At 36.8% G+C, this 22,479-nt stretch overlaps 1 long non-coding RNA gene across 1 annotated transcript; it reads left to right on the forward strand.

The window, feature by feature from the left end:
- The first annotated feature begins 208 nt into the window (after nucleotides 1-208).
- Nucleotides 209-765, forward strand: LOC121049346. Its single transcript, XR_005799673.1, has 3 exons — nucleotides 209-348; nucleotides 501-532; nucleotides 645-765. It is a non-coding gene; the product is annotated as an uncharacterized LOC121049346 (long non-coding RNA).
- The last annotated feature ends 21,714 nt before the right edge of the window (nucleotides 766-22,479 follow it).

A 22,479-nucleotide genomic window follows, 5' to 3' on the forward strand; every position in this document is an offset into this window, starting at 1 on the left:
TTAAAGTGACACTACTACAAATATTGGCTATTAGGACACCCAGTAAGGACACATTTTTATTAAGGTGTCCTGGTAACCTTATAAGGACGAGTTAAAAAAAAAAAAACAGGAACATGTCATTCACCACTTAAAAACGAATGTCCGGAAATGAAAAGAAAAGTAGGTCAGTTCTCACTCTCCCCTCTAAAGCCGCTGTCTCGTGAAACAATAAATTCTAGATCTCTTCTAACCACATCGCTCACTTCCCCTTCACCATCAATCTATCAAGCTCTCGAACAGGGGTCGGACGACTCACTTCAGGGTGCCGCCAAGCTTGGGTAGAGTCTCTGTTGTGTTCTCCTCTCTCAGGTAATTTCTTGGTCGCTTCCTCTAACACACACACAAACTTGCCTTTATCTCTCTCTATATATCTCTCGTCTTTAATCTATCTCTGTATATCTAGGGTTTCAATTTGACCTAATTTTTTTTGTAATTTCATTGGAATGGACTCTGATTCGTAGAGCAATCTCTTCTCATCCTCAAACGCGAGGCGGTACCAATCTCGATCCGATTCTTTTTTTTTTCTTTTACCGAATTGGAATTTTTGAATTTGGATTTTTGTTTGGGTTTGATAGGTGCTGATGGGTTTTTGTGGGTGATTGCAGATCTGTTCGGCCACAAGGAAACACAAGGAGATGATGAGATAAAGGCTGAGTTTTTGTGCCCCTTTTGCGTGAAAGATTTCATTTTCGTCGGGGTGTAATTTTGCAAAGAACAAGGTATAATTATCCAAGGCTTTTTTTTTTTTTTTTTAAATTTTTTCAATTTGAAGTATGAAGCTTTATGCGTAAACTGGTTCATTGGAGCTTGCTTTGTTGTTAGCATTGTGTAAAGATGCAACCTTTCGAGTTGTGTTTTATTCGCTATAAATGGAACTGTAAGTTTTTGGGTGGCTTTTAGTTGCAGTTTAGGTTAGAAACAAAGCCGGCCCTGAGGGCTGCTGCCTGAGGCAGCCGCCTCAGGCCACCACTCTCAGAAGGGCCTCCACCAAGTTTTTTTTTAATTTTTTAATTTTACATATATTCGTTTATGATTATATAATTTTTTTTTCCGCATATCTACTACAATGCCTCCACACTAGCGCAGTGGTAATATAGATGTGTTGTTGTTTGCAGCCTTGTTTCAAGGTTCGAAACACAGTGGCCTATTTTTTGTCTCTTTTTTTTCTTAATTAGTTTAATTGCACTTTTTTGTTTTTTTGTTTTTTGTCTTAATTAGTTTCTTTGCAATTAAACTTTTTTGTTCCTTCTTTTTCCAGCTTCTATGGAAAGAATATTTTGAAGTTGAATATTAATGTACTTGCCCTTTATTTTTCATTGGTTTCTTTTGTAGTTAAATATATTCTGTTCTTTTTTATTTTTTCAATTTCTAAGTGAAAAATTATTTTGGAATTGAACACCTTTTTTTTTTCCCTTGCATTAACATTAATGTAGGGGTTTAATTTATATATATATATATATATAATTTGTTCGATTATATGAATTTTTTTATGTGAGGCCATATTTAAATTATTTTCCTTAGGCCATCAAAATGTCAAGACCGGCCCTGGTTAGAAAGGAACAAACTTTGGAGTGTTTGTTTAATTAGTTTGTGATTTAGGTAGTGTTTTTCTTTCCTACAAGTGTCCTTCTATTGTTTTGATGGTAGACAAAGGCATGCTAGTGGCTCAGTTCCTGATTCATTCAGTTATTTGAAGATCCGAATTATGTTAGTGATCTATTGTGGTTTCTTTTGATTGAGTTTTTGAGTAAAGCGATCTGTTTATGTTACTGTTGAGTTCTATATCTGACTTTTATGCATGGGTTTGTGTTATTTATCATAGGTGGAATCAACTCATGGTAGCATGGGATGGTTACTAACAACTTAGTTTGTATGACTATTGGAACTATTGGGAGTTGGAATTATTGGGTAGGTTCGATTTTATTGGTTTTATGATCTCTTTTCTGGACTATTGGAATCCTATTGTTTTTGAGTTGGATTTCTCTAAAGATTTTTATCCACTAAATTAATTGAATCGAGAAAGTGCTTTAAATCTCTCTTTGGTGTTTATGGAGATTATAGGCATAGCATGAATTATTGCTAAATGAACAGAAGCTTGAGTACCTGGATGTCCTACTCATTATCATGTTCTATGTGATGAACTTGGCTTAATATCTCATAAATTATAGGCATAGCATCAATTATTGCTGAGTTGACTTTGAATTTGCTTGTGTAAGGAACAACTCATCCTACTCATTATCATGCTCTATATGATGAACTTGGCTTCTCAGCTGATGACTTGCAAGACCAAGACCTTGTTCATTCGTTATCATATGTGTAAGTATACTTGGATTCATTCTTGTGTTATTTTTTAGTTTCTGGTTCTGTTGTTTTGCTATGGTTGTAAAGAAGTTGAGTAAGTTGTATATCTGATTGTCTATCTTTGAATTTTGTACAGTTTCAAAAGGAGCACAATGGCCATATCTGTAGGTAATATATTATCTTCTCTTTTGGGTTGTTTGATATGTAATTGAAATTGGACTCTTGACATATGCTTAAGAAAGTTCAAGGAATTAAGGAAAAGAATTATAGTTTGATGCTTCTTAGTAACTGGACTTAAAATGATTGCTTGCTTGCTTGGGTTCTTCTTTCTGGTAAAGATTCAAGGGGAATGACAGCAACAATTAGTATAAGAGACTAAAACTTGGATTTTGAACAAGTTTAGTGTTCTCTTTTTACTGCAGGGGATCCATATTTATTGTGACTAAATTGAGTTCTATTTCTATCTATATCATTGTATGCGTCTTTTTCCCTTTATTTGAGTTATGTTAAGTTTTGAAGTATGAAGAGATTGAGCCTCCAAATGTGGATCAGCTTTCTAACATAACTAATATTAACAGGTGAACCTATTCCTCCCTGTAACACTACATTACTCATCATTCAAGGTAAACCCATTCCTCACAATCTACACTTGCCTAGAAATTTAACATTATAACGTATTGTTATTAATTTTGCTTTCCAATTTCTCTATGTAAAGGTGTACGACCATTTACTTCTGTGTTCCCTATTCTTAATCGATCGTAAAGAATAACTTAAGGATTCTTTTGTTCTTTGATAATATTATATGGCTGCTAGGAACATAACACATTCATTCTAGCAGTTATCTAATTGTATGTTTTCTGGGTTATTTATTTAGGATATTATTTGGCAAGGAGAAATCAGTGGAGTTAATGCAGTGCTGCATTTAGTCATGGTTGATATCCAATCAGATCAGATTAGTGGAGTATTCATTGCATTATTTTTTTTTCAGATGGGATTAGTGGAGTATTCATTGAGTTATTTTTTCCAGATCATTTTGTAGTCACTTCAGACTTATTTGTATGTATATTATAACCTTTCTGTGAGTAATATAGCTTTGGTGGTTTTAAGATGCTTTGGATATATCTTTTTTTTTTTGGATGGTTTTCAACTTATAAGTATAAGCAAAGGATGCATGACACTTTTATTTTGTTTTGAGGACACAAGAAATGTGTCCAAGTAGGGAAAAGAGGACACATTTCTATTGATATGAGAAAACATTTTTTGTGTCCTCTAATGGATACAAGGACACTTATTTTTGAGTTTTGAGGACACTGTTTATGTGTCCTAGAAGGGAAAAGAGGACACTATTTTGGTGTCCTTGTAAATGACTTACAAGGACTCCCGGATAGAGGACTCTTTTTTAAAGAGTCCATGTATGTATTTAAGGACACTGTTTCAGTGTCCTTATATCATGTTTTTGTAGTAGTGTGACGAGATCACACATTTGCTGCAAATATGCCTGCAAGGAAGGACGTCCCTACGAGAGGACGTAGCGCCACCCTACACGGAGGCAGGCATGGCGTCAACGCCAAAGAGAGTGGCACTCTGGCGTTATAGGTCATGGCCCCAGCTAAGATGCATGAGAGGCTCGTGGGTTCGAATGGCACAAACCAATCCTTGGATCATCGACATTTGAAATCCATCTCATGAGAATCTTCTGGATTATGGTTATTGTTGGGGGACGCCTCAACGTCAGAACCTATTCTTGAGAATATAGAGCTATATGAAAATTACACTAGTGTACATGAGACGTGGGATAGAAACTCCATCATAATTGATGATGTAGTCGCGCATTTCGTTGCGCATGAGTTTGTTAAGTCTGATGATATCGAACCACGCTCCGTTTATGAATGAATACCAACTTAGAGAAATTTGGCCTAAATGGAAAGATGCGATCTAGGTTACGTTGGATTCTCTAACGAAGAGGAAGGTTTTCGAGCCAGTGATGACAACACCTCCTAACATAAAACCTATTGACTAATGGGTCTTCATTAGAAAGTGTGTTAAGAAAAAGAGATGGTAATCTCGCCTTATGGAGCAAAGCTTCTCACCAAATGCCTTGGAATCGACTACGATGAGACATATTCTCTCGTGATGGATGTCATTGCACTCCACTACCCTGTCAGTTTGGTAGTTTCCGAATAACTAAACATGCAGCTTACAAATGTGGTCACTATGTATCTCTAAGGGGATCTAGATAAGGAATGTACATGAAGGTTCATGGTGAACTTCATTTGCCCAAGTCAAGTGGCTCTAGACCACGGAGCGCGTTTACAATAATGTTGAAACACTCGCTAAAGTGACTACTTGATTGGGAAGGGATATGCTCATGTGTTTCCATAACAAGTTTCAGATTCTATCGCGGTTCATGTTGGACATGATCTTCATTGAAAGCCCTTAAAGAGTTAAGGGAAACTGCTGAATACTTGAAATCCGAGTTTGAGATGAAGGATTTTGAGAGAACACGATTATGTCTCAGTTTGGAACTTGGGCATCGTGTTGATAGATGCTTAGGCATTTTGACAAGGTCAAGCCTTCAAGCACCCCCATGATCTGATCCTGAAAAGGATCCTCTTCGTCCAAATGATGATGACGAAGACGTGCTAAAGGAAAAAGTGTCATGCTTAAGTACAATAGGTGCATTATTGTACTTAGCTCAATGCACAAGACCGGACATCTCATTTGCAGTGATCTTGTTAGCTAGATATAGTTTTGCGCCAACGCGACACCATTGGATTGGTGTAAAAGATATCTTTCGGTACTTGAGATATACGATTGATATGAGTTTGTTCTATCCCTACAGAGAAACGATGGATTCAGGCCCATCACACACTAGGAACGCTGCCAACACTGGCCTGCGTCCTCTATCTATCCCAAAATAACAAGTGTTTTAGAATGTTTTGCTGATGTTGGGTATCTCTCTGACCCACACAAAAGTCTTTCCAAACTGGTTAAGTGTTCACCATGGGTAAAGACTATGATATCTTGGAGGTCTACATAATAGATCCTACTCGCTATATCTTTGAACAATGCAAAGATTACTGCTCTTCACGATGTGTTTCGTGAATGTATATGGATTGGATCCATAATTATGTATGTTTGAACAATTGTGGTTTGAAGTGTACCACAGATGAGCCTACAAGCATTTAAGATAATGCTGCTTGTTTTGAACAAATGAAGCAAGGCTACATCAAAAGTGACAACACCAAGCATAATCAGCAACAACAGACTCTCCGCAAGATCAAAGTGAACTAGGTTCAATTTGAGGATAATGTGGCAGACTTGCTCACTAAGTCATTGCCAAAATTCCACTTTCGAGAAACATGTTGGTAGCATCGTCTGCGGAAGTTATCCGAATTCCCATCACTACTAGAATTAAGGCCCCAAACATCGGCCAAAAACCGATAGAAACAAAAACCCAACCGATGTCTTAGTGGGAAGATCGGGAAAATCCAGACATCGGTTTTTAGCCGATGCCTAGTATTAGTTTAGACATTGGTTCCTCATTATAAATCGATGTAAATAGGTTTAAATGATAACAAACTTGCATGTTTTACTATTGTTAAACCCTCATTTTATTGTATTTAATGCTTAAAGAAATATAGATCATACATCACAACTTTGCATTTTAACATCGTTATTGATTTAGGAAACGATGACTGATACTGTTACAGACATCGGTTCCCATAAACATTTCTTGTTGTTAATGATTTTGAAGCGTAATCTGCCACATATTCCACGATTTTAGATTCAATATACAAAGTCTAGTATTATATGAACCGATATATTTACTTAGATTAACATCAGTGTGTAAGGAAAAAACGATGTCTGGTACTCAATAATATATCGTTTTTGACAAAAAAAAATCAATGTCTGTATAGTTTAGTAACATCGATTTTCAATTTGGAACTGATGTCTGGTACTCAGTAATATATCTTTTTTGCCAAAAAAAATCGATGTCTGTATATTTTAGTAACATCGATTTTCATTTTGGAACTGATGTAACTCTATTACTGGACATCAATTTTTATGGTTAAAACTGATTTCAACTTTATATCTAGACATCAGATTCTATAAAGAGGATGATGTCCACAAAATATGTAGCTGCTGCTATAAATTGCAATTTCGACAGTTGACAAGAGTGATTTGAATATTGAGGTATTTTATCTGAAATCATCATCCTTAATAGTTTACAAAATGGGCAAAATAAAACCCCAATTCACCTACTACAAGGCTAGCCTAGCGCGCAATTACTATTGCAGTACTGTAAACCCAGAGTTTTACATTAGCTCGTACAAGATGTCCTCTTGCTGCGCCAAGGGCTACTTTAAGTCTCCTCATCCTGTTCAACCTAATTCCTGACTTCCCTACACAGAAAACTTTATAATATATCACATAAGAACAAATTGAAACAATAAGTAATCCTGGTAATTAAAGTTGGATTCAGTTCCAGGCCCCTCCTTCTTTGGTTGAATTCTGCTGATTATTTGCTAATTCTTGGATCATTGGAGATTCTATTCTATCACAGGTCATCAAAATGATTCTATTCTTCTAAATGGTACCAAGAAATGAAAATTTTCATCGCAAGGCTATATGTACCTAAGTGGCTTGAAAGGGTAATCGAGTGGGAAGTGAATGGATACAAGGAAAACACCTCCAGTAAATGGGCTGTCTGCTGGACCCATAATTGTTGCTTGCTAATGGAACATATCCTCAGCAACATGACCTATGGAAAAAGAAGCTGTAAGTTGTAATCCGTACGTATGATAACTTCTTAGTAAACTTCAGTAGAAAAACTTTAATGCCTCTTTTCCCCTCTCAGATTTAAAGCCGTTCTATTGTGCTTCGCTGAATCAGTAAGCGAAGAGAGAAGAGTGAACCCCATCAGTGTAATGTGGGCTTTCCTTTGTCATTTCCTTTTTCAAAACGCATAATATTCTGATGTAGAATCAATAATCTTATGGGTTGGACAAACTACAGTAGTATCTTGCTTATTTGTCTTTAATACATAACTTTGAATTGGGAGAAGCATTTCCATACCAAGGCTTAAAACTAAAACAGAGTTCCACGTCTTGGCAACTCATACCTTCTAAGTAACACAGTCCAATGTCCATATACAAATGCTTTGCAAGGTCCTTTTCAATATCATCTCATATTCCCTTTATGTTTTTCCTATATCATGCACAAAAAATCTAGCAAAACTTAGATAGCAATAACAGAACTCACCAAACTTAGTGAGCAAACTTAGCTATTGTATGCAAATTACCACAAAGCACAAATATAGTTGCAGAAACTCACCACTCTGGCTTGTTTTAGGCTTCCAAATAACCTCAATGCAAGCCTTTTCAGGATTTTCATTCTTCTTTGTCCCTGCTTTGGGTCGATAAACTGCGGCAAGAAATTTGGTACCCCCCTATAAAAATCAAAGACCCAATTAGAAAAAATACTCAAATTCAGAGCACAAAGCCCAGAAAGAAAGAGAAAATATTGAACAGAGAGAGAGAAAGAGAGAGGGATAATTTCTGGTGTAAGTCTGCAATGTTATCAAAAGTATAATAACATACACCAATAGCTGCGCTGCGCTGCTGCAGTGATTAATCATTTTATCAATCAAGGAGAGAAACCTTACATAAATTTTATTGATTTCATATCTGGTGGCAAACTGTAACAGAACATATATCTGGAATATTAACTTTCATAGCTGTATCTCTTGATCTTCTGCTTGCTTTTCGTCACCTTTGGTGACCTGCTGAAGGGATTTAGATAGGGTTCAGGTGTGCAGGTAATTTTTCTTTTCTTAATACACAGTCTAAGTAAGTGAAGAATTATGAATCAATATAAAGCATTGTCAAAGTCATAGTCCTCAATTGATAGTCTAAAGAAGAACCTATTATAAAGAGAAAGACAAAGAAAAGTTCAACTTAAAAATGAATTAAAGTTATAACAACACCTCGGACCAGGAACAAATGTAGTTTGATTCATAAATGCAAAAACTAATATGTTCCTCTTGTGTTTGAAACATGAAAATCGGAAAAGAAATTTGATAATACACAGAAATGCAATAAGTCGAAGTTATTGAAATGTTAACATATTGAACCCAATATGTACTAAAGCAGATTGCCTTTGACCCTAATAAAGAAGGTATTACAACCAACCCTAAACTCAAGTAGAATATTTATTGAATTCGAAGACCCTGTTTTCGAAAACCCTCAAATGGTTTGTTACGTCAATATCCATTATCCACTACATGTTTGTCTAATGGATTAGATCATTTGACCCACATCATAAAAACAATAACTGATTTACCCTATCAAAACTCTCTATCAATCTCTACATGAATGAAATCAGATATAAGTAAGCCATTCACCACCTGTGGGCGACAATGACTATCATCATTTTCACTCAAAAACCAAATTCAACTTTACGAATTGCAAGCTAAACAAATACAACAGAGCTCAACAAATTTATGTCTGCAATTTTGTTTTATTTGACTTACTTGGCTCTTTTGTTTTGTGGCCGATGACTTATTAGAGTGCATGTTTCATGGTCTCTCCATCTATGCAAGACTTTGATTACCCAATTTCATGTCTTCTTTCTAAACCTTTAATTTAATAATGAATAAGAAAGAAAGTAAAGGTGGGAACGAAATGTCAAAAATAAGATAAATCAAAATCCAATTGACCTCGTACTCAAATGATGAGCTAAGAACCCATGCTCATTAAATCGCACACAAAACCCTTAATTGAATAAAATCCCAAAAGCCCATACCTAACAAAATTAACCGACAAATTTACATAAAGAAGTTACCTTTTATCAATTGAATCAGTTATCTATGAATCAATTCAAAACAAAACCATCGCATGAACAAATCAGAGAAATTGAAGCATGAACAAATAAAACCTACCAATTGAAAAAACAAGCCATAGAATAAGCTAATCAATAATCCAAAACAAACCCAGACATGAATTCGCTTGTTCAAAACCGACAAATCGGTGACGCTGCTAGCTGGGTACACTGAATCATTCAATTTCAAAGCTTTAGTGGATGCTATGCTTGTTATTGGAGACAAAATCATAAATTTAAGGTTGGGTAATCAGGCCGGGTTTTACTATTTCGCGCAATAACGAGCTTTTGGAGCTATAAGATCTGACTGTTGAACCAAGCGATCAGTGAATCTAACAACGCCTCTACTTTCTCCGCTCCCATCTCACTCTCTCTTCAGAAGAAAAAAATGACTTTACGAACAGGACAGAAAATCAATATTGGTGGTGGGAAGAAGAGAGAGAGGACCTACGTTGGTGCTGGTTCGTGAACGAGCTCGAGGCCGCTCACTCGTTCAGGTCTGAGAAAGAGCTCGGGGCTCGTCAGGTTCGAGAACGAGGTAGACGCGAAGAAGGGGGCGCGCGCTGGAGTCAAAGTGAGAGTTAGTAATTAGGGTTTGTAAGTTTTAGACAAAGTGAAAAAAGTGTAAGTGTTAGGGGAAATGAATATTTTGGTCCCCCCCCCCCCCCCCCCCCCCCCCCCCCCCCCCCCCCCCCCCCCCGCGTTTTTGAAATTTTCAACTTAGTCCCTCCTCGTTTTTTAAAATTTTTCGAACAAAACTTTTCACATTGGTTAATTTGGTGACTCATGTCCATAATAACAATAAAAATCGGTCATTTCACAAATTGATGTTAGCACGTTTTTTAACATCAAGTGCAATCCTGACTGATTTAATAGTGGTGAAGTCTAATGACATTATTCTAGTAGTGCATGACCATTGTCATCAGGGGGAGATGCAGACATCAAGGGGAGATGTCTACATATATGGTCTCGAAACATGAAGGGTGTGTTGTGCTTTTTTTCCCCTTCGACTGAGGTTATTTTTATCCCACTGAGTTTTTGTTACTTGGCAAAGTTTTCAATGAGGCAACGAGAGGAGCACCACGTTTGAGCGACACAAGGGGGAGTGTTCAAGTAAATCCAGAATATGTGTCTGGCCCAAACTCTAGGTTACTTGACCTAGTTGTAATAGAGTTTGAATTAGAGATATTCTCAGAGATATCCGATTAATTGTATGATTATCTTTCCTTGTACAACTCTGATTCTATGTCTTGTAATCCTCTATATAAAGAGACCCCTATTATCAATAAAAGTATGACTCAATTCTCTCCCAATTCAGTTTTCCTTAAACAGACATAAATATTTCATAAGGAGCTAGATTAAGTGAGGTCTTCTCAAGAATGAGACCCAAGACAATTGCTTTGGTTGCCTTGCCCAAGGGCCGGCCTTGCACTGAGATTAGTAAGCAAGCTAAAGAAAGAGCTAGAACAAATATTCAAAAGCTAAAGAAGCATTTGTAATATGAGATATTTTGAAGAATATACAAATGAATTCTAAAATTACTACTGCATAATTGTCATGGGGACATCTAAAATGATAACCTTGTTCGATCTTTCTATCGAAAGTTACCTGAACCTTGGAATGATGCAGTATCTCAATCTTTAGAAAAAAAAACCTGTCCACTTCTTTATTGTTGGTGGAATAGCAAAGAGAGTTAGGGAACTCTTAAGAAAGCAATGCACAAAAAACTAGAAATCCAGAACTGCCAAGAAACAACTCAGAGAAGTTGAAAATATGTGCTCTAAAATGATGGGTACCCAACACAATGGGGATGCCATATCCCTAAGGAAAGAAAATACAAAAACTTGTCTTCAAGAAAACAAGACAGAAAAACATCTTCCCCCAAGAAGAAATATAAATTCAGAAAAAGATCTGGGTACAACAAAGAAAAGCCTTCCCCCAAGAAGAGGTTTTTTTAGAAAAATACCAAGGTTTAACCCTTCTAGGGAAACAAAAGAATATAGATGTTGGCTCTACAAAGCAGAAGGGAATTACGCCAATCAATGTCCCAAGAAAGAAAAGAGGTATGCCAAGGAGTTTATAGCAGAATATGAAGAAGCTATAGAATATGATAAACTAAAAGGTTTTGATATAGCTTATTCTGATGAAATAATGACTCTGTGTATTCTTTCAAATACTCAGAAGAATATGAAACAGAAAGCTCTTCAGAAAGTTCTGAAGAAGAACAAGAAGAAGAAGGTATAGGATCTTGTCCTATATTCATATTAAACATCCAGAATTGGAAAGAAAGAAGATACTGTTAATACAACCAGTATTTTCTATCCTAATCTAGGAAACTTTACATGTGACTATTGTGTATGTAAAGACAATAGCACAATTCCCATGTATTGTGAAACTACTAGTGGAACTTATCATCGAGAATGCTTTGTTGCTGAAACAAGAAGGAAGACAAAAGATAATGATGTTCATATCTTGGCAGATCAAGAATATGCAATATTCTATGCACCTCAAGTGAAAGAAGGAATGAACCTTGAAGATGATATCAAAAAGATGAAGATAAAATCTTCATTGACAAAGAAACATTAAAAAGAGGAACTCTCTTTGAAAGAGTCTTCTAATCCTGTAATAAAATAGGACTCTGATGATGAGACTGTAAGGGATACTAAGAATTTTACAGAATTGCTAAATGATTCAGACAAGTAAGTATAGGAATTAACTACATAACAGTCGGTGGTGAAATCCTAAGATCAAGGTCATGGGTTCGAGTCACCATGGGAGTAGGAGTGAAATCCTTTGATCTTCTTAAAAAAAAAAAAACAAACAAACAAACTACATAATAGTCGGGTTTACGTTTCCAAACCACAAAAAATATCACGTGTGTTGATAGTGGTTCTGGATTGTATATACTGATGGATATTTCACCACTAGGTTTTGGCACTATCAGCTCGGGCCCGTACGAGAACCCAGGCACCATCCCATGGGCCGGGTTCATAACCCACCATGATGGTGCCCATCAGGGCGACACCTCGGACACCAAGGACCTCAGACCTGACCAGCACAGTCCATCTAATTACACACTAGAAAACTGAAATACACTACAAAGGGACAACCTGCATCCCACATCGAAGAGATGGGAAACCCCTTTCCCATGCTTGAGTATTAAAGATCAGCACAACTATCTTTTTTAGGGTAATAACTCCTTTCCTTATACTATTACTTAATCCATTTGTATATATGTACCTTAATCTAGCATCGGAGAGGTATAAACCGTCTGGTGTGGTTTATTCCTCTAACGATGTGTTACTGGTACATGATACAGGAGTTAGATCGGTACCCTGAGTGGTATAGCATTCTGCGTGAGGTACCCGGAGAAAGCCTCCAGAAACATGGATAAAGCCTAGCAAGAAGATACGCCATTCCTGAAGAATATTGAGAAAGGTCTAATAAGTTAGCCACTGGAGTTGCTCTAGGAGCACATGAGATATCCATGACTAGAATGGCTAAAAATGTCTGGATTCCCAGAGGAGGAAGAGACTTCAGTTTTAAAACAATTTGGCAATGTGTAAGCCTAGATGTTGATTTGTTGAAATGAATTTCTCCTTCAACAAACAATAACTCAAAACGAACAAGTGATCCATTTTGAGAAAAACAAAAGATTTTATGGGGCACTCAGACTTACTAATGTAGTTTGCGTCACTAGTAAGGGCTTTACTCAGCAATTTCAGAGGTTTCCAGAGAGATGCGGTATTATAAACCAATTTTTCAGCCAATCTTACAGTGAAAAGATCACAATGAAATTAGAATAAATGACTCAACAGCTCTGAGCCAAATTTCGTGATAGAATCCGAAGGGAAAACTTCAAATGGTGAAGACAGCTTCATCATGGAACATAGCTTGAAAGTTTATGCAAATAAAGTAGAATAGAATAAGATACTTACTCTTGCTAAAATCCAAAATCTTCTAAAACTCGTAATCAATGAATATCCTTAGTTGCATTAGGAGAAAGACCCAATATACTACCAGCTGAAAATGTATGATGCAAATATTAATTTCCATGTAAAAGCCATTCTTCATTATAGAGAAGAAGACAGGAAGGAAATGGAATGTCAAATCCAAGAGCTCCTTGAAAAGAAGCTTATTAGACCATCCAATAGCCCACATCACGCTTCAGTATTTTTGGTAAGAAATCATGCCGAGCAACTAAGAGGAAAAACCAGAATGGTAATAGATTACAGAGATGTAAACAAAAAGACCGTTAAAGACGGTTATCAAATAGCTCAAGTGAGAGTTCTCATCAATCGGCTCAGAAGAACAAAAATTTTCTCTAAATTTGATGCCAAATCAGGATTTTGGCAAGTTAGAATGCACCCTAACTACATTGCTTTAACGACTTTTGGAACTTCTAAAGGGTATTATGAATGGCTTGTCGTGCCATTCAGACTCAAGCAAACTTCGTCTATTTTCCAAACGAAAATGGATAATATTTTTAAGCCTTGCTCAAACTTCTGCATAGTTTATATATATAGATGACATTCTTGTCTTCTCTTAACTATGAATGTACACATGAAGCACCTAGAATTGGTGTGCCTGCTTATTGTCAAGAAATGGATCATCCTTGGACAAAATAAAATCCATTTCAATAAAAGAGAAATTAATTTTCTGGGTATTTATGTTAAAAAAGGAGAGATTCGTGTTCAAGAAAATATAGTCAAGAAAATCTGCCAATTTCCTGATGAAATCCCAGGTGCAAAATCTCTTATGAGATTGTTGGGAGTTGTTAACTTTGCGAGAGATTTTATCCCTCAAGTTAGTTGACTCATTGTACTTCTCTCTCCAAAGACAAGATCAAAGAAAAAATGGTCTTTCATAACAGATGACCGTAATACTGTTAGAAAGATGAAAGAATTAACGAAAGACTTGCCTCCTTTATAGTTACCTGAAGAAGGAGACCTGATCATTTTCCAGACTGATGCAAATGATTATTATTGGGCAGGAGTTGTTCAAGCTGAAATATTACCATATACAAATCATGAAAAGATTTGTAAATTCTTACCTGAAAAATTTAATCCCGTGAAATTAAATTATTCTACCAGAGAAAGGGAAGTCTGTGATGCCCCAGAAATTCGTATTTATTTTCCGAGGATTTTCCGGAATCTAAATTGTGATTTTTGGACGTTTCGTGGCTCGTGGATGGAGCGGAAGTGTTTCGGGCGAATAATTATTTGAAAAGTATGGTTTTAGGGGGTTGCCAAAGGTTGACTTTTTATACGTTGGGATTCTCCGAAAACTTCCTTCACGAAAGTTGTAGAGCGCGTCGTTACGAGTTCGTGGACATGCGGAACGCGTAAATCGGAGTTCGTATGAGGAAGTTATGACTATCGGAAGAAGTTTCCGTTTTAGTATATAAAGGAAAAATCAGATTTTTTTTCATTATTCCTCATTTCCTTTTCCGGAAACCGCATTCCCTCTCTCTCTTCTCTCTCGTCCGCTCCCTCAGTATCGAAGAAAACCGCCTGACCCGACCCGAACCCGGCCGATCCGACCCGGCTTTTCCGGCCAACTGCGGCGGTCTCCGGCCGTGAAACTTGGCCAGCAGGGTCGTCTCCTCCGTCTGGTCGTCCCTCTGGTGTTCTCTTACGGCGATTCTCCGTCTCGGTGGCAGTTCAAGGCGGTGCAGCCTTGTGTTTTCGGACCCGGCCGGAAAACACAACTCCGGCGACCTCATGACTTCAGGCTTCTAGGGTTGAGTTCAGAACAAGCTCGCTGATCGATCCATGGTGTTTGTTTTGATCGGTTGACGTGGAAATCGGTTCAACTTAGTTGGGATTACTGTTCACGGCTTGTGAGGTAGTTTTCGATCCCTTAAGCTTGTTTTCTGACTTCGAGCTAGTTATGAGAATTCACAAGCATGCTTAGATGAAGAACTTTGATATTGGGAGTTTTGTGAAATAATGTGTTTTGGCCGGCGGCGGTGCACCACCGTCTGTGGTGGCGTTCCGGCGGTGTTCCAGCCACTTAAGGAACTGTTTTTGGTATTATATATGTTCTACTCGTTGATACGAGCGTTTCGATATATAATATGCAAATTTTGGAGTTCGTATGGAATTGTTATGATTTTTGCAATTTCATACCGATCGATTATTCTATCCGTGAGGATTTGAGCGTCCGATCGACTTGTGGTTTGGTCACATCGATCGTGGACGTATTCCAGAGACTTCGGGAGGTCTCGGATGTGGTTTTGCCTCGATTGGCGCCACTTTGGGGGATTTTAGTTCAAAACAGGGGTTTCGGACTTAAAATTGGTTATGAATCGTTACTGATTTGAGATCATTGGTGAATAGGTGCTTCTAGAAGGTGAATTGGACGAGTTGTTGGTGATAGTGTACTAGTTCGGTTCTGTATAGAAGACGCAGCGGGATTCTGAGGTGAGTAATCTCACGAAGTTCATATCACGAACGGGTTCACCATACTGTTTTGAGAGTTATTTAGTTAACTGCAAACTATAGATGGTATTAGTGGCACTTTTGAGTAGATGATTACGTGTGTATATATGTATATTATGGGATGTATATATATACATACGTATTCATGTATTAGTAGATATATGTTTACGTGAAATATATATGTTTTGGGTGGTTTGTGGATTTATGAGAACAATATGCATGAAATGATGCTTTTTATTGTTTTGGGGTGTGGCTTTTGGAAAACAAATGATTTGTGGAAATGATTGATTTCGATTTGTTTTGAAAAGTGTTGAGATTTGAGAAAAGTGTTGAGATTTGGGTATGAAAACAATGGGCATGAATTGATGCTTTTTATTGTTTTGTGTTTATGGCTTTTTCGGAAAACAATGATTATGGAAATGTTGATTTCGATTGTTTTCAAAAGCGTTGCGATTTGTGTAACATTTTGGGTCAGATGCGACTCCTTTAATGTTTTGCTCCAAGGGACAGTGCGGCCCGAGGATCGAAGGTCTGAGACCTTGGGCAGAATATCAGGTGACCACGTCTTTGGCCGGACGAGTGGTTACGTTTTTCAGTTAGAGCTCTAATCTGTCTGCCATATAGGTAATTCATGGGGTAACGGGAATTGGTTATTTACAACTCATGACATTACGTATTTTTAGGGAACAAGGTGTGAGTTGCTTCCTTATTAATGGTTTTTAAGGGGACAAGGTGCAAGTTGATTTCCTTATTAACGATTTGATAGAAATCAAGGTGTGAGTTGCTTTCTATGGTACGCTTATGGTACAACTGATAGAATTCAAGGTGTGAGTTGTTTTCTATGTTTTATTGATAGAAATCAAGGTGTGAGTTGCTTTCTATGTTTTATTGATAGAATTCAAGGTGTGAGTTGTTTTCTATGTTTTATTGATAGAAATCAAGGTGTGAGTTGCTTTCTATGTTTTATTGATAGAATTCAAGTGTGGGTTGTCTTCTATGTTTCGTTTTAAAAGGAAACAAGGTGTGAGTTGCTTTCTTTTATTTCGATTTGAAAGGAAATTAAAGTGTGAGTTATTCTCCTTTATTTCGTGTTTTAAGGAATCAAAGCGTGAGTTGTTTTCCTTATTTTTGGCGTGAGTTGTGTGTGGTTTGAGTTACTCATACGGGCTTGCAAAAACTTACCGGGTTTGTTGTGTGGCAACCCGGTACACTATTCAAACGGTGTAGGGGTTAATCCTGCAGGTTAGGATAATCGGGGCTGAAGCGGAGGTAGCGCCTTTGCAGCTTTACGGTAGGAAGCCAATTTTGTGACTTTACCGTTATTTGGACTTCCGTTGTAGTGAGCTCTGAGGAGCATTACGTTTATCTTGTTGTTGACAATTTAATTCGTAAGCTTGTGTAATATATAACTCTTTGGAGTGAGTGTATATTAACTTTGAGGGTTCAGGGCATCAATAAGTGTGTAAGTTTAAGGGAAAAAGATTCCAGGTATTTTGTATTGATGACTGGACGTTCACGCATATATAATTATGGGGTTATATATATCGATTTTCATGTGTGTAAAATCAGGGGCGTGACAAAGTCCTTGCTCTAATCAAATCCATTAGGGGTGTAGAAGCATTCTTAGGGAATAAGTTTTTAGTTAGAACTTATAACAAGAAAGTTAAAAACTTCAAAAATTACAAGTTAACTGATGATGTGGATAGAGGAAGAGTTCTTAGATGGCAGATATTTTTAACTCAATATGAATATGATATTGAAATGGTTGCAGGTGACAGGAATGATTTGCCTGACGCGCTTACAAGAGAGATGACCATGTTCAACAGAGATGAAAGATGCAATCCACGAAGCAAGATAATAGAACCTGAATAAACAAGTCTTTGGGAAAGATACAAGGGTGGTGACAAAACAATATGACCTTTGCATGACGGACTAGACTACTAGTACATAGTATCACATGGCAAACCAGACATGAGTCATGCTACCGAAAGACTTAGATTGCCAAAAGAAGATCTTGACTGGAACAATGACTTTATCCCTGCCTGGTAAGATGAAGCACAGTTTGTTAAGTCCAATGATGAAGAAAAACTCTTAAATGAGTTTTTGCTGCATCCAAATAGAGCAGCCATAACTCATTAATCCTAGGATAAAGGATAGGCTAGCCCATCTCAAACAGCAGACGGTATAGGCAGATTGAGTCTGTTGATGGATGCTGCTTTAACAAAAAGTAGGCAAAACTCTTTTTGGGAAAGAGTAAAACCCACCACTAGGGTCAAAACTTTTCTCCATAGAACAAAATGATACCCAACTTTCAAAAGTGATCAAAATGATACCTAAATTTTTAAAAACAAATCAACTTGGTACCCAACTTTCAAAAGTGATCAAAATGATACCTAAAGTTTTAAAAACAAATCAATTTGATACCCCTCAGTTTATTTTTTTTAGGGCTAAATACTGTTTACTACTTTGTGGTTTAGGTCAAAAATCAATTCAATTTTGATATAATAGGTCCAATTCATAAATATTCTGCTATGGATTCAAGTTATAGTTGGATTATTTGTTGAAACAGTGGTGTTCACCTGGTCAGTTGCTGACCAAAGAATTTATGCTCAACAATCCTCAGATTTACATCCAAGGGTGGAAAACAAAACACCTTAACTTAATAATAATTCTCTCTGCCCTTGGATTTACATCCAAGGGTGGTTGAGCATTATTTTCTTGGTCAATAACTGACCAGGTGAACATTTTCGTTGTTGAAAAACTATTTATTTGATAGATTTCTAATAGTGGGACTCACTCCAAAATTGATTATGCAGGCAACCTCAATACCACATCATAAAACATAGGCCATATATGAGCCACGTTAACAAGTTAAATAACTCAATTGTCAGAAGACTAACAAATTGGACCTATTAGATCAAAATTGAAAGTGTAGGGGTGTTCTTGATGAAATTAGAAGTTTAGGGACTGAATTGATTTTGGACCCAAACTACATTGTAGTCAGTATTTAGTCTTTTTTTTTTTAACTTCTTTGTTAAATCAAATGCAAAATCAAGCACAAAAATTGAAGTGATTTGTGGTCAGAGGGCCATCAATCATCTATAACCCAATCTTCTTCTTCTATAGAATTCAAAAAAAAATTTCTTCCATTCAATTTCAATTCTACCATTGATCATAAAAACAAATAAAGTTCAGATGTTTTCCAACTTCTAAAGAAACAAAGGAAAATGGGAAGAGAGAGAGAGGCAGAGATAGAAGAAGAAGAAGAGAATTAACAAAGTAAAATAAAAAATAATTGAAAAATAGTTTTTTGTGTAAAATATTATTATAACCCCATAAAATACTGCACCACACGTGATCAATTTTAACAAAAAGTTACAAAAAATAAAACCGATGTATCAAATTGATTTGTTTTTAAAACTTTAGGTATCATTTTGATCACTTTTGAAAGTTGGGTATCAAGTTAATTTGTTTTTTAAAATTTAGATATCATTTTGATTACTTTTAAAAATTTAGGTATCATTTTTATCACTTTTGAAAGTTAGGTATCATTTTGTCCCGTGAAGAAAAGTTTTGACCCTAGTGGTGGGTTTTACTCTTTGGGAAAATCAACTCCCAGCTCTGGGAATAAAAAGTGTTCATAATCAACTGTTAAAGGTTTTCCAGAAACCTGTATACAGAACAGATATAAATTTGGTCTTCAAACAGAAGGTTATTCTAGATAATGTTTTAAGTGCTTTCTATGAAAGTAATGAAAAATATATGCTTCAATGCTTTTATGCTTTAACAAAAGAATTGTATGGATATCATACAAAAGAGAAAACTGCTTCAGCTAACAATCCCAAGATTTTATATCTTGAAAACCCAGAAAGTGCCAAAGTTCTTTATTTAGCATTAAAAGAATATGAGTGGTTTCAATTCCATAATCTTATAGAAGGATTTGGATATAAAAATGGTCTCGCTTCAACATTATTTGTGGTCCTTGACCCATATTATGGGAGATATTTAGTTGATGTTCAAGCTGAGTACATCCTCAGAAACAGAAGTTGTGGCTTGTAGAAAATGGTTATGTTCATAATCTCTGAACAAAGTTCAATGAAGATTTGAAAGGGCTTCCAGATATTAACCGTTAAACATATTAGATTTGACAGGTGCATTCTGAGATTAAAATTCATATCAACTCCACCAAAATGGACAATGATAAATGAACAGATGAATACATTTCTTCATACCACCATGTCAGGATTATTCAAGGTCCTGTAGTTAAACCTGCCATTATGGGGAACAATGGAAAACCAAATTAAAGCATCCCATGGATGAAAGCCATGGCCATATAAAGTATCAAGAAATTAGTATTGAGAGACTATGGCTCCAGCCTCCTGGAAAGTGGAGAAAAGATAATGATTACTTGTTAAAATCATCGATCCTCCTCTAGAAAGCTATGACTTTTTCACAGTATTATTGAGGAAAGAAGTTGATTGTACTATGGTCACCACTACATGGATAGAGAATATTAAACTAGAAGAAAAATATCAAGCTCCCTCTGATTCAGATCTTGAATATGACGACAATGAACATTATGAAGCTGTCGACAGTGGTGTAGGCTCATCAGCTACCTTTGTTGACGAAGAACTCCATAATGTTACAACATGATAGAGAAGTAAGTAGTTGCCAACGGTGGTCCAGGCTCATCATCTACCTTTGTTGACGAAGAACTCTATAATCACTAACATAATAAAGAAGTAACTGGTTGCCGATGCAACAAGACAGAAGAAAAATATCAAGTTCCCTCTGATTCAGATATTGAAATTTAAGAGCAACGATTATGAAGCAGCCGATAGTGGTCCAGGCTCATCAGCTACCTTTGATGATGAAGAACTCTGTAATTCACAATATGATAGAGAAGTAAGTAGTTGCAGACAGTGGTTCAGGCTCATCAACTACCTTTGCTGACGAAGAACTCTATAATGTCACCAACATAATAGAGGAGTAACTGGTTGCCGACGCAACAAGAGAGAAGAAAAATATCAAGTTCCCTCTGATTCAGATATTGAAATTTGAGAGCAATGATTATGAAGCTTCCGACAGTGGTCCAGGCTCATCAGCTACCTTTGGTGACGAAGAACTCCGTAATGTTACAACATGATAGAGAAGTAAGTAGTTGCCGACAGTGGTCCAGGCTCATCATCTACCTTTGCTAATGAAGAACTCTATAATCACCAACATAATAAAGAAGTAATTGGTTGCTGATGCAACAAGACAGAAGAAAAATATCAAGTTCCCTCTTATTCAGATATTGAAATTTGAGAGCAATGATTATGAAGCTGCCGACTGTGGTCCAGGATCATCAGTTACCTTTGGTGATGAAGAAATCTGTAATTCACAATATGATAGAGAAGTAGGTAGTTGCAGACAGTGATCCAGACTCATTAACTACCTTTGCTGATGAAGAACTCTATAATGTCACCAACATAATAGAGGAGTAACTGGTTGCCGACGCAACAAGACAGAAGAAAAATATCAAGTTCCCTCTGATTCAGATCTTGAATATGAGGACAGTGATTATGAAGTTGTTACGTCCTGTACCTCAATTTACCATTTTACTGGTCATTTTACGGTAAACAAAAATTCGATTCACTTTTTACTTTGTTTCGGTAGTTTTGAGTGCACCAAAAAGTTGACTTTTTGTTTCATTTCTTATTTGAGAAAATTTTCTTCACGAAAGTTATAGAGGACGTCAAACCGAGTTCGTGGACATGTTGTACGTGCAAATCGGAGTTCATATGCGAAAGTTATGGTCAGAAAAATAAAGTTAGTGTTTCTGAAAATTGACTATAAATAGCCAATTACCTTTGCTAAGTTTTCATTTTCGGAAACTTACCTCAAAACCCTAACTCAGTTCTCTCTCTCACCGACCTGGATTTTCGGCTCGACCCGATGGGTTCTCCGCCGTCAGACTGACCCAAACCGCCGGACCGGTGGCATTGGAACTGCTATTTCATGCCATGCCACCCTATGCCTCCGATTCATGCTTGTGAAGGAGATTTGAAGTGTTGAACGTGATCCCAGGTCCGTGAGCCTAACCCGGCCTGAAATTTCTTCTCCGGCCACCTTAGGCAACGAGACAACATGCACTTTGGAGCTTTTCCAACGTATATCAATCCCTCCAGAAGGCTTGCACCAATTCGCAACGAGGAGAATGAATCGAGGATTTGAAGTTCAAGAAGTTTCTTTAGCATTTCAAGGTAATTTATGAATGATACACTCAAAATTGATCAATGTCGTAGTTGAAGAAGTTGTTGGGACTGCTGAGAGGAAGATTTTGATATAGGTGATGATACCCGAATCGGGGGTTAGCTCGATAGCACGTGGGTTTGTTGGTGGAGAATAGGGGCGTGTGGGGCCGATTCCAGCCTTTGCATTTAGCTAGTTAGGTTCTTTGTAGCGTGTAGAACTTGTGGGTATGAGTTTGGAAGAAATCAGAAGAAGTTTGGTATCGATTGGGAATTTACGAAGTTTCAGAGTTTCAGGTGTTGATTTTCGGAAATCTTACCGTTGGATTTCCTTCATTTATATTCTAGAATGCTAGAATTGATCAAATGATGATGTTGGTGAAGTTTGGTTTGTTTTTGAGGAGTTTTGGGAACTTTTAAGTTCGGAGGGTTGACAATTTTGAGTTTTCGGGTTTTGTTTTAGAATCATATTTAATTTTGAATCGTTGATTACGAATTATAATTTTTTACAGGACAACATACCGAGCTACTGCTCGATGAAGGAATCCTTACGCGTGACCGCCTAAGCTATACTGTGAGTG

Source organism: Rosa chinensis, chromosome 5, assembly GCF_002994745.2.
Source record: "Rosa chinensis cultivar Old Blush chromosome 5, RchiOBHm-V2, whole genome shotgun sequence".
Lineage (NCBI taxonomy): Eukaryota > Viridiplantae > Streptophyta > Magnoliopsida > Rosales > Rosaceae > Rosa > Rosa chinensis.